The sequence below is a fragment of the Mesoplodon densirostris genome, chromosome 4, assembly GCF_025265405.1.
Source record: "Mesoplodon densirostris isolate mMesDen1 chromosome 4, mMesDen1 primary haplotype, whole genome shotgun sequence".
NCBI classification, from domain to species: Eukaryota; Metazoa; Chordata; class Mammalia; order Artiodactyla; family Ziphiidae; genus Mesoplodon; species Mesoplodon densirostris.
Genome location: NC_082664.1, coordinates 59972001 through 59983209, shown reverse-complemented (window position 1 = coordinate 59983209; position 11209 = coordinate 59972001). Strand labels below are relative to the sequence as shown.

Here is an 11209-nt window from a genome sequence, read left to right as displayed (position 1 = left end):
ATGAGGGATAAAAGACAGATTAGTTTAGAAAAAAAAATTCAAGTTGAATAGTTTTCCCAAAGAAAAAGCCAGAATAATTTAAACAAATTTGATGATCAAAGCAAAAATAGAAGAAAATCTTTCTGCACTGGACAATTATGATTTCAGGGCTAAACAACAAAATCTTATATCTAACCTCAAAAAGTATATGCACAATGCAAATGTAGAATCATCATAGCTTCAGAATTTTTATCTACACCATCAAATTCCAGAAGATATTCAAGCAGTATCATCAGTATCTACCTTGTTTAGAGTAGAAAGGGTTCCAAGGAGTCTATACCTAAATAAGTTGTTGTGTCTGTGAGCAAAGGAAAAATAATAACATACAAGATTTTAGAAAATTATACTACCATTTCTCCCAAAATAAAAGAGTAAATATTTAATAGTGTTCTCTATTGAACACATGAATTAACCAAATCAAAATTAAGATTGGAAATGCATGTGTCTGAGCAAATACAGTGGCAGATGAGAGCCTTTGTGTGGTTCTTTGTGGTTGGCAGCAAGCAGAACGCTGGGGTAAAGTGCTGTGCAGATTATAGCTAAAAGGGTCTTTGTTGATGTTATCAAGTGAATCAGAGGAAAAAACTTAGGCTTCCATGGGTTGCCAATATTCTGTCACTTAAGGCTAATATTCAGGTATGTCTCTTGGGTCCTTTTAACAAAGCCATATCTATGAAGAATGTGTACACATATTGCACAGACACAACTGGATTCCAGCTCAACTCAACAACCACCTACAACTGTACACTTGCTCCTTTGATTTCAAAATTAAACTGTGGGACTATATAGATAACATTCTGATAAACACTTTCATATTGGACATGAATTTCATGCCTTTTTTGTTCTTGCTTATGAGAGACTATTTGAGTGATATATATGGCCAATATCATAATTAGAGGAATTTTGATGCTGGTAGGAAGCACACATACATATGTTTACATTGCTTACATGCCACGATAGGATCATGGATCTGGCTTTTTCCGCACCAATCACCAGTCTGATGAGTGGCCGTTTTAAATTTGTAGAGTGCCAAGATACCACAGAGAAGCGAGAGTTTATCTCCCACTTAGGGGATACTACTGACCATCTCTTAGTCTTAACTGCAGGGTATTGGTTCTATACCTTACTCTGATAGTGGAAGACAGGGATATCTTTGATAGTTTTACCATTTATCCAATAATTAAATCCTTGGCAGTAAACAAAACACCTACAGCCTGCAGTCTTTCTTTTCTAGACTGATCCAAACCGAGCTAACAAAGGCTTTATTTGGATATCAATGTAACTTCCTTGCAATAATGGAACAACAGCAAGAAATGGAAATTCAGCTTGAATTACATATGAAAACAGGGACACTTAATAAGAAGACACAAGTGATCTGTCCCTTCTTAACACAAAGCTTAATTTGCTACATAAAGATTAAAACGCATCTTTCTGTCTCTGTAACACAAAAAAATTATTAAAACCACATCTTTGCTCCAGTTAGTAAAATTATCACTTCAAAATGTGAATATTAACAGATGATTCTGGTACATGGAAAAACGCTGTTGGTGGAACTGTGACTTTATGGGCAGTTACCACAAATAACAAGAAACTCTTTGTTGTTTCTTGGAAGATGATTACTTGTTAGTTGAGAAAAAAAGTGAAATATGACATTGAGAGGCAGATGTCAATAAGCTGCAAAAATAGGGAAACTTTGCTTTGGAAGATTAATGTGTCTGAGATTAATGTGTCTGAGAACATATCTTCTTGGTACTGCTGAAAATGATATTCTTTGCTATTGGAATCTGCCCAGTTATGCATTGGAATAGAGTGCAAAATTAAATGTTAGAATTGTGAACTTGATCCTAATTCAGAGAATGTTGCTACAATATCTTGCTCTTCAAAAGATTCAAATTTGTTTGTACTTGAATCCAGTGAGCTAAGGCCATTTTGTATTCAGAAGGATATCTCCAAAGAGGAGGCTTACTGGGGTGGAGGGGGGGGAAGGGGGAGGTGTTTGATCCTGGGGAAATCTCTGAATCCTTCACATCAGAAGTTCACCAAAGAAGAGATCAGTTTTACTTACAGTTTTGCTTACAAAACTCACAAGGCTTATTGATATTCAGACCAAAGTCTCCAGAAGAAAATTTGGACTGAATGTTCAAAGAGACAAAATTCAGTTCAAAAGATAAATGGTAATAGCAGAAGAAAGTTGTCCAACAGTACCATTTTATTTCATGTACAAAAGCTCAGGCCCCAGCAGGATGAAAAATAAATAAATAAAGCTTTGGCTAACGACTGGTACATCTACCTTTAAGAGAAAACATACCTCCATTAGTGAGTTTCTTTCTACTGTAGTCCAGGCACTGCCCTCTGTTTTCTATGCTTCATGTTTGTAAATTCATGGCTGCTATCCAAAAAGAAAGAAATTAATGATTCAAATAAAGAAAGTTATTTAATTTGATAAATATGATATAGATTTTGGAGAAGACACTGAACACGAGCAGTCTAAAAGTGAAAGGAAAAAAAAACCTAAGGGATGAAGGAAAATAGATAACATCTAGAAAACTGTTAAGTTTTCAGAATAAGGACAGAATATTAAACTTTAATTTTTACATTTGTACACTCAAACCAACATTTTAAATGTTACTGCTGCTCTAAAATAAAATATTAAAGATGGAAAAGTAAAGTTAGGAACAACAGGATGAGAAAATAAAGTATACATGGGGCAAAATGAGCAAGGAATACACTAATATATAGAAACAGGTATAACAAATTGTATAAAGATTATTATAAATTTAAATTAAGTTAAAAAGTCAAAGAGAATACCTTAAAATATCATATTGATAGGAAAAGTTAATATCTAACCAAACTGTCTAATCATTAATCCTATTTTAATTTAATGAGTCTTGAGCTGTAGTTTATAAAAAATAAAAGGGAGGCTGAATTATATTTCTCATATAAGGGAAAGTCAAATGATATAATTTTGTTTTGTTCTTTGATAAGTTATACATATAAAATGAAATGAATTTGATTGCTTACAGATAACTACCACTGTTTAAATCGCTAGCAAATATAAAAGAAAATTCAACTTGGTTCATATGAAACATAAAAATGGAAATTATCAGAATGCATAATATACAAAGTACATTTCCAAGTACTTGTTATAGTAATTGATCAATTGCATGAGAGAAAATTTTCAGATTAAATTGAAACAATAATTTCCAATATGTTGTTTATCACTGTTTTACTTAAATAGAATAAAAATGAAAGATGACAGAAGTATGTCAAGTGAATTTACCCCAAAATTAAGCAACAGTAGCAATATTATTTGCAAACAAAAAATAAACCAAGGCAGAAAATTGTGTTGTATATTAATCCAAACATACAAACAATTCCACTGATCCTGATGTCCAATGACACACTCCCAAAAGCTTTTTCTTAATTTTTCGTTGATTTGAAATTCTCTTGTCCCTGGCAACATTTGATTGGTGAACATTTATTTTTCACTAAAATTCGGTTCAAGAATCACTTTCTCTACAACCTCTTTCAAATAATGCAGTCCATCGCTGCCAAACTTTCTGGACTTCCCAGCAACAAACTGAACCTGTTCTCTCTTGTACCTCTTCATCTACACATATTTTTCTAAGTTGTACCATATTCATCTACCAGCTTATCCAAACAGACTGTGAGTTCCTTAAAGTTAAGATACTATATACTCCTCATCTTTGTGGCAGAGATGGACTGGTCATTCACAAAACCTGTTTTATCTACTTCCTGGGCCCACAGTTAGACAATATTTCTCAGCGTTTCTTGTAATTGAGTGTAGCTCTAAGTTCTAACCAATTGGGTGTGGGTAGAAGTGTTATACATACTTTTACAGCCTTATCCATACAAAGTTCCCGCTTGTCCTCTGTGCCATTTTCCTGTCCCCTGGCTTGACGCACATGACAATGGTAACTTCAATGCTGGAATAAGGTGGGTTTCCTGGATCAACACGGTAAGAGAGGTGCCTCCTGTATATTAGAAACATAGTTTTGGACTTCTCACTAGGGAAAAGTTAAAATAAACTTTTACTGTATCAGCCACTGGGATTTTGTAGTTTGCCTCACAGTAGCTAGCATTATACAATTTGATGCTGTTTTTGTATCCTCAACACCTGTCACTTATAACATCTGAATAATAGTTGCTGAATGAACAAGTAACATGTCTTTAACTCTCCTTTGTTCAAAGTAATAACTTATAACTCCTGTGAACAAAAACAGCTCTTTTCAGTCATCCAACATTTCCCTTCTTTCCTAATAATCTGAAATTTATGGATAACAAGTTACCATACCACTCAGAATCCCACGAATATTTTCGCTTTAATATTTTCATTGAATCTGGAGAAAGAATAGAGTTTATATAGTTAAACTGCACAGCGATTTAATTTTTGTAACAAAATAGATTTTACATAATTGGAATAAAAATTTTGTTAATAATATCATACTCCAAGTTATAAATATTTATTAAAAATTAACTCAAATAGGAAATCATGTAAAAAGCCTGCCTATTTAAGGTAGAATATAACTTGTTCTTCACTTGGAAGAACATTTATTAAGTTTTACCATGCTCATAATTCCTTAAATTATTAGAGAATATATGGATGCATTGCTGTATCCAAATTGCTTTCCAAAATGCTGTATCCATATGGCTTTGGTAATATATCATTGCCAAAGTGTAATTGAATATTTTTTAAAGAAGTTTATTTAATGTAATACATGTGTTTTTAGAAACCATGTTGACTGTAGTTTCTATGAAGTATATAAATATAGAATATACAAAAAATCTGAATTAATTATCCTTGCATTTCAGTATCTATTATCAAGACTTCTTTATATTGAAAGACTACACTGGCAATTTTCTAGCGCATATATTTTATTGTCAACTTCCAATTTTGATTATTTGACTCATATTCACTGAGATCTGATGGTGAAGTTAAGAAAGTGGAGATGAGTATAAAATAATGGATCATCAGAAATAGTGGGTTTGCAAAAGTATAAGTGTAATAGAAGGAGAACTATAAGAGATTTATCTGGGGGCAAAAAACATGATTAAATAGGTCAAGAGTCAGAAGGGCTGATACCATGGCACAGATTAAAGGCTTTCAAAAGGAATAAGAATACTTTGATTTATGAGGCTGAAGGGAATGGGGTTATCCGCAAATAAAGAATTATTTTAGTGCTGTAATAGTAAATACAACTTTCATTTTAGTCAAGTAGGAAACAATTTTGTATAGAGACAAGTTTAGAAAAAGGGAAACCAGTTGGGAATTCCACAGTATAAAGGCAGAAGGCAAGCTGTTTTAAGTAAGTTGTAAGGGAGTGAGGACCATATCGTTGTCAGTAGACAAAGTACGAATTAGACCAAAAAGAGGTGACTGGATTCAAAGTAATGATGCAACAATATCATTTTTGGGGTAGCATATAGATAGATACCTACTTAATTGGATATTTTATTGAATTAGTGAAAGACAGGATCAATAATATCTTCTAAAATATTTCAATTAACTTAAATGTTTTCTACCTTGAGAAATAAACATAAGCATGTAATGCAGAATTTTCCGAGTATGATGGAATAGGATTGATCAATGGTATTCTCTGTTATCTAATAAAAGGATATGAACTGAACACTGATGTTACTTTAATATTTAAGAGGAGACTGTAAAGTGGGAAGTATATCGACATTCACATGGAAGCAGCCGCATAGCACAGGGAGATCAGCTCTGTGCTTTGTGACCACCTAGAGGGGTGGGAGGGAGAGAGACACAAGAAGGAAGAGATATGGGGATATATGTATATGTATAGCTGATTCACTTTTTATAAAGCAGAAACTAACACATCCTGTAAAGAAGTTATACTCCAATAAAGATGTTTAAAAAAAAAGAAATATGTACGCAAAGGGTAATAATAAATAATTATTTCCATGCTAAACCTGGCAGAGGATTTTAGCCACCATATATGTAGAAAAAACTATCTCACAATAAACCAAAATAGTGAAAAAGTTGAACCAGCATTGTGACAATAATCTTTTAAAATGTTAAGCAGACCCTAGCTTAAAGAAATTGTACTCCTTACTGGAAGCAGATGTAACTAAAGTGAATCACTGCTGAAACTAGACCAGGGACTTAACTTATGATGTGATTCTGTGTTTGCTATGTCTATCAGGAGACAGGGTCTCTAAACTTTAGTTACAACTATGTTAAAGGGAGAAATTACCAGTATAAAAAGCCACTAATAGAGTCATAGATAGAGAGGCATCTATAAATAGCATCTCCCCTCAAAAAAAATTCATTGGATGTTGCTGTTCCTGAGAAGAGAGGAAGGTGGTTGAGATGTTTTAACAGTGTAATAACAGAAATAAGCATAGAGCATAGCTGCAGATTGTATTGTTTAAAATATTTGTTACCCCTTTCTCTGGCCCACTGACATCAGGCTTAGCTATGTGACTTGCTTTGGACAATAAAAATGAATAGAAATGATGTGTGAAAGCCATCACAATGTGCTGTTGTGAAGATGATGTGGGGCAGGGCATCAGCACAGTGAATGAGCAAGAAATAAACATTTTCTCTTTAAGTCACTGATATTTGGATGTTATTTGTTACAGCAACATAATTTAGCCTACATGATATTGCGTATCACTTTTTGCTAAACAGTACTGAAAAAGACTCCATATAGCACTATATCTCACCTTATGAACAGGAGAAGCACATCAGGGAAAATATTAATCAGTGCATTGGGACAAATACCCTTTCTTATCAAAATTATAAAGAGGATCCCAAGGAAGCACTATTTACAGAATGAAAGGAAACAAATACCTTTGTAAATGAAACTCAAGCAATGTGGTCCTTAATGGAGGGCAAAGAAGGAAATCACACAATATGACAGGCAACAAATGGGAAAGGATATATGGAATGGGAGGGAGCAGTAACCCTGATTTTTATAAATCCAGGGTGTGTTCCAATTTGTGATTCATTTACCAATGGGGTCTATATTTAGTTTTATTTTTTCTTGCTCTGTATGCCCTTTAAACAACACACAATATTTAACTGCTACTACCCATATGTGAAGGGATATCAAAGCTGGTTTCTATCTTAAAATCTGCCCTTACATTTCAGACCCATATAACCAACCAGGAAATATCTCTACATGATAGTCTATAGGCACCTTCCCATCTTTCACCTGGGTTAACAGTTAATAGCTTTCTTTAATACATAGACTAAAAACTTGGGAGTTATTCTAGACATGTCTGTCATTCAAATAATGATTAACAGATTCACTTGATTCTATTTCTTTAACCATCTTTTTCTCAGAACGCCGCTTGCCTATACTCCTCATTATTTCACCTGGAATGTTACAATCATGTCATAGTTTCTTTACCTTCTGGCTCACTACAAGCCTATTAGTTCTCAACATTACCATCTTAAGAGCTATCAAAAATGTAAATTTGACCATATAAGTGCCTCTTCTATTTTTAAACTCTTCAGTGAATCTCCACTTGCTTAAAAAAAAATGATAAAACTTTGTAGCACATAAGTCCAGGCTCTTCATAACCTTCTCTAGTTTCTTCTCCGAAATAATTTTCTACCACTTCCTTCATACAACCGACACACAAAGCTTATTAACCTCTTTCACTTGCAAAATATTCCTTCATAAAACACACATGTAGGTATGGAAAAAGAATACATAATATACTAAATACTAGAATACATAAATACACGAAAAATGGCATTTGCTCTGTATTTATCCGATAAAGCTTTTCACCTCCAATCTTCAGCAAAGCTGTTTCAATTATTTCTTTGTTTTTTCATGCCATTGGTGTACATGGTATCTGGACAAAGAATGTAAGTATTGGTAGTGCCTGACAACATGAAAAATCATCTCAACCACAAATAATCAGTCAATTCTCATCGCACATCTAAGCAGATTTCAGAAGTACATTTTCACATAGTGTCTATACAGCCACAAAAATGAGTTGTTATTTCACACTGTGTGTATATACAGCTTGAGGAATATAGTGTTTTTAAGGCAGATTCCATTCATATTTGATTCAGGGAACTAAGTTAAACTGACAAAATATTTTTAAATGAATCATTCAAGTTGTGCTCAAGTAAAAAATTTAGGGCAAGTAATTTATATGTGTGCCTCAAGCTTAAGAAACACCTGCCTCTTCTCACTGCATTTCACACGGCGGGGGGGTTCAATGGATGAATGGATTTGAGATCACATTAAATGCCTTGAAGTTTATCCAGATGCCAGAATAAAAATGTAGAAAACAAATACACCGTTGTGGAAATCAGCCCTTTACAAATTTCAAAAAACTTTTTATTGAAATGCGATACCTCCAGAAAAGTGCACGTGTCACAAATGTACAGCTGGATGCACTTTTCACAGTCAGGAACCCACACAACCAACCTCAGATTGAGAAACAGAACATGACCAAGGATCCCAGAAGCCCTCTCTGCCTCCTCCTGACCTGTCATGGCAGAAACTAGTCTCACCTGTTCTTGTACTTTATATAAATGGAAGCAAATAAGAAAAAAAAACAAAAACAAATCTAGGTGCAAAGACCAATGCAGGCTATTTAAAAAATGCAGGGCCACTAGACAAAGCAAGGATACCTCACTCTTCTTAATCACAATTTCAATCATTGTAAGAGTAGGATAAAGTCAGAATTTAGACAATAGTATAGGGAAATGAGTGCACTTGATCATTTTTCAGTCTTCTGGTTTCTGACATATATAGTTGAGATAAAAGCAATTCTTACTTCTCCACATACATTAACATTGAAAGCAAGTGATTACATTAGTTTTACCTATGATGAGAAATACAAGAAATACTTAAAACTTACCAAGGTCAGAGCACCTTTTGCTATATATTTTATATTAATAAATCATTTTTTAAAGTTTTGAGTTCTATCTTTTATAACATGTAGAGCTAAATTTACCTGGTTTCCAGCATTTCCTGGATATATATTTTATGGGAAATATTTTATACTTGACTTTCCTAATAATTCTAAGCACAATTAAATTTATTTTTACTCTTCCCTTACCATTATTGAACCTATGCCCAGGTGACAAGAATTAGTTTTATATAAATCTAGGAAGATCATACTTTGGAGAATAGCTGTTTCATTGAGCAACATCATAGACATGTGCCAAAAGCAAACAAGTGATTTTTTTCTTAACTGCACTAATGCTTCCCCCTCCATTCAGTTGAATAATTAACTTTATGGTGCAATACCTCACTGTTACTTAAGATTACCTCACCTTGCAGAGAGGCTGTTAATTCTGAATCCCTGGATAGCATGGAGCATGCTAATAGTGAAGAGAGCAAGCAAGAAAGAAAGGCAATCAATCAAACAAACAAAAAGGGAAAAAAGTTTGCATAGCCTGTATAGATAGGAGTAGAAAGGAAAGATAAAAGCTACGTCAAGAATTTTCTGTAATTGTTAATCAACTATACCCCAATATAAAGTTAAAAAGTTAAAAAAAAAGAAAAGAATTTTCTGTAAAGAGTACTTTGCACTATCTTCTCTCAGGGTCCTTTTTCTTCGATTCATTCTACCACCTACTAAAACCTGCGTTTCCTTCTCACCAAATTCCTTCTAGTTTTTAAAAAGTGTAGTGTTTAAGCATGAAATTCCTCATATTTCCGACCCCCCTCATAAATTTACTTACATTCACACCCATCTACATATATTATTTTATTCTCCTGCTCATACAGTGTTTTTGTAGCTTCCTGTAGCCTTCAACAGCTTAACCTCTCAGTTTCAGTTAGTTCTTTCTCTAAAATTAGTAATATATGTTCATGTCTCTAAAGAAAAAGTAGATTAAAAAAATGGAAGTCTCAGATTTCCTTCCCCTCAAATGAAACAAAGTTAGTTAAATAAAAGACTAAAAAGAAATAGAAAATGTCTATATCAACAGCTACCAAATCAAAATTTTTAAAAAAGAAAAAAAGTACAAAGTATAATTTATTTAACTTCAAAAAGTGGAGGTCAAAGACGCGAGGAAAGGATTTTGGATTGGCACAAAGAACCAGAGAAAGATTTCACCTCTACATGCATGGACTCCCCAGAATCCACACTGTTGAGATGACCAAATCTGCGAAGTTTCAGAAAAATGCCAAAATTTTCAATTAAACGGAAGTTTATTTATGTTTGGACTATTGAAACTGGCTGTTGGGGAGAAAACAGCAAAGTCAAGAAAATCAAATAATGAGTTTGATTCTCTAAGAAGGAAATGAATTCTCCTTGGCAAAACAATCCATACCATAAGAGTATGGTATATAACAAGTAAATTTGTGCCATCCACCATTGTGTAAAAAAATTAACTTCGTAAGACCAGAGAGCAGAGTTCAAGTGTTGTAACAAAGCCTGAACACAACCTCTCTAAACAAAGCCCTCCAACTTTACCATTTTCTTTACCTACAGAAATGTCAGAGAATGCAAAATTCCTAGCCCTCACAATATATTTGTGGGAAAAAAATCAAACTGCTCTGAAATATAATGGAAAAAGAATCTGAAGGTTTTGAAAAATTATATATGGGCAGAAACACCCAAGCACAAGAAAGATATAAAGTAGAAAATATTTAAAACACTACAGCATGAAAGAAAAGGAGAAACAAAAGATATACAAAGAAAACCACCATAAGAGGAAATTTTAATGAACCCCCCCAAAATGCTGTAGATCAATGAAATAAAAGCAAAAGATCTTAAAGATGAGAAGACAAAACAACAACAAAAATAAGTGAAATTCCAAACCTGAGAAAACATATTGAAAACCTAGGAAACATCACTAAAGACTTAATATATTAATTAGACATAGCAAGTATTAATACAATAGTATAGAAACCTGAATTGTTGTAAAAAGGGCTTTAAAAAACCAAAGTGAATACTGATGAAAAACAATTTGATTAAGTAGCTACACATAAAGAAATACATACAGAAGGCAAAGGAAAAACAAGATAAAATGTAATATGTATTTCTGAAGCAGAAAAGTCAACAGATGGTAAAGATTTATTCAACAATATACTCCAAAGGAATTTCTATTAAATTGGGGGTATTTAAAATGGAGTTTTGATAATATGAAGCACTCTGCTCCAGCGACATTTGATACAGAATGTTCAGTACACGATATGTCGTACATAAG

General features: G+C 33.3%; 1 pseudogene; it reads left to right on the top strand.

Moving 5' to 3' along the window:
• The first annotated feature begins 1003 nt into the window (after positions 1 to 1003).
• On the top strand, positions 1004 to 2137 carry LOC132488073 (WD repeat-containing protein 75-like; annotated as a pseudogene).
• Positions 2138 to 11209: the final 9072 nt, after the last annotated feature.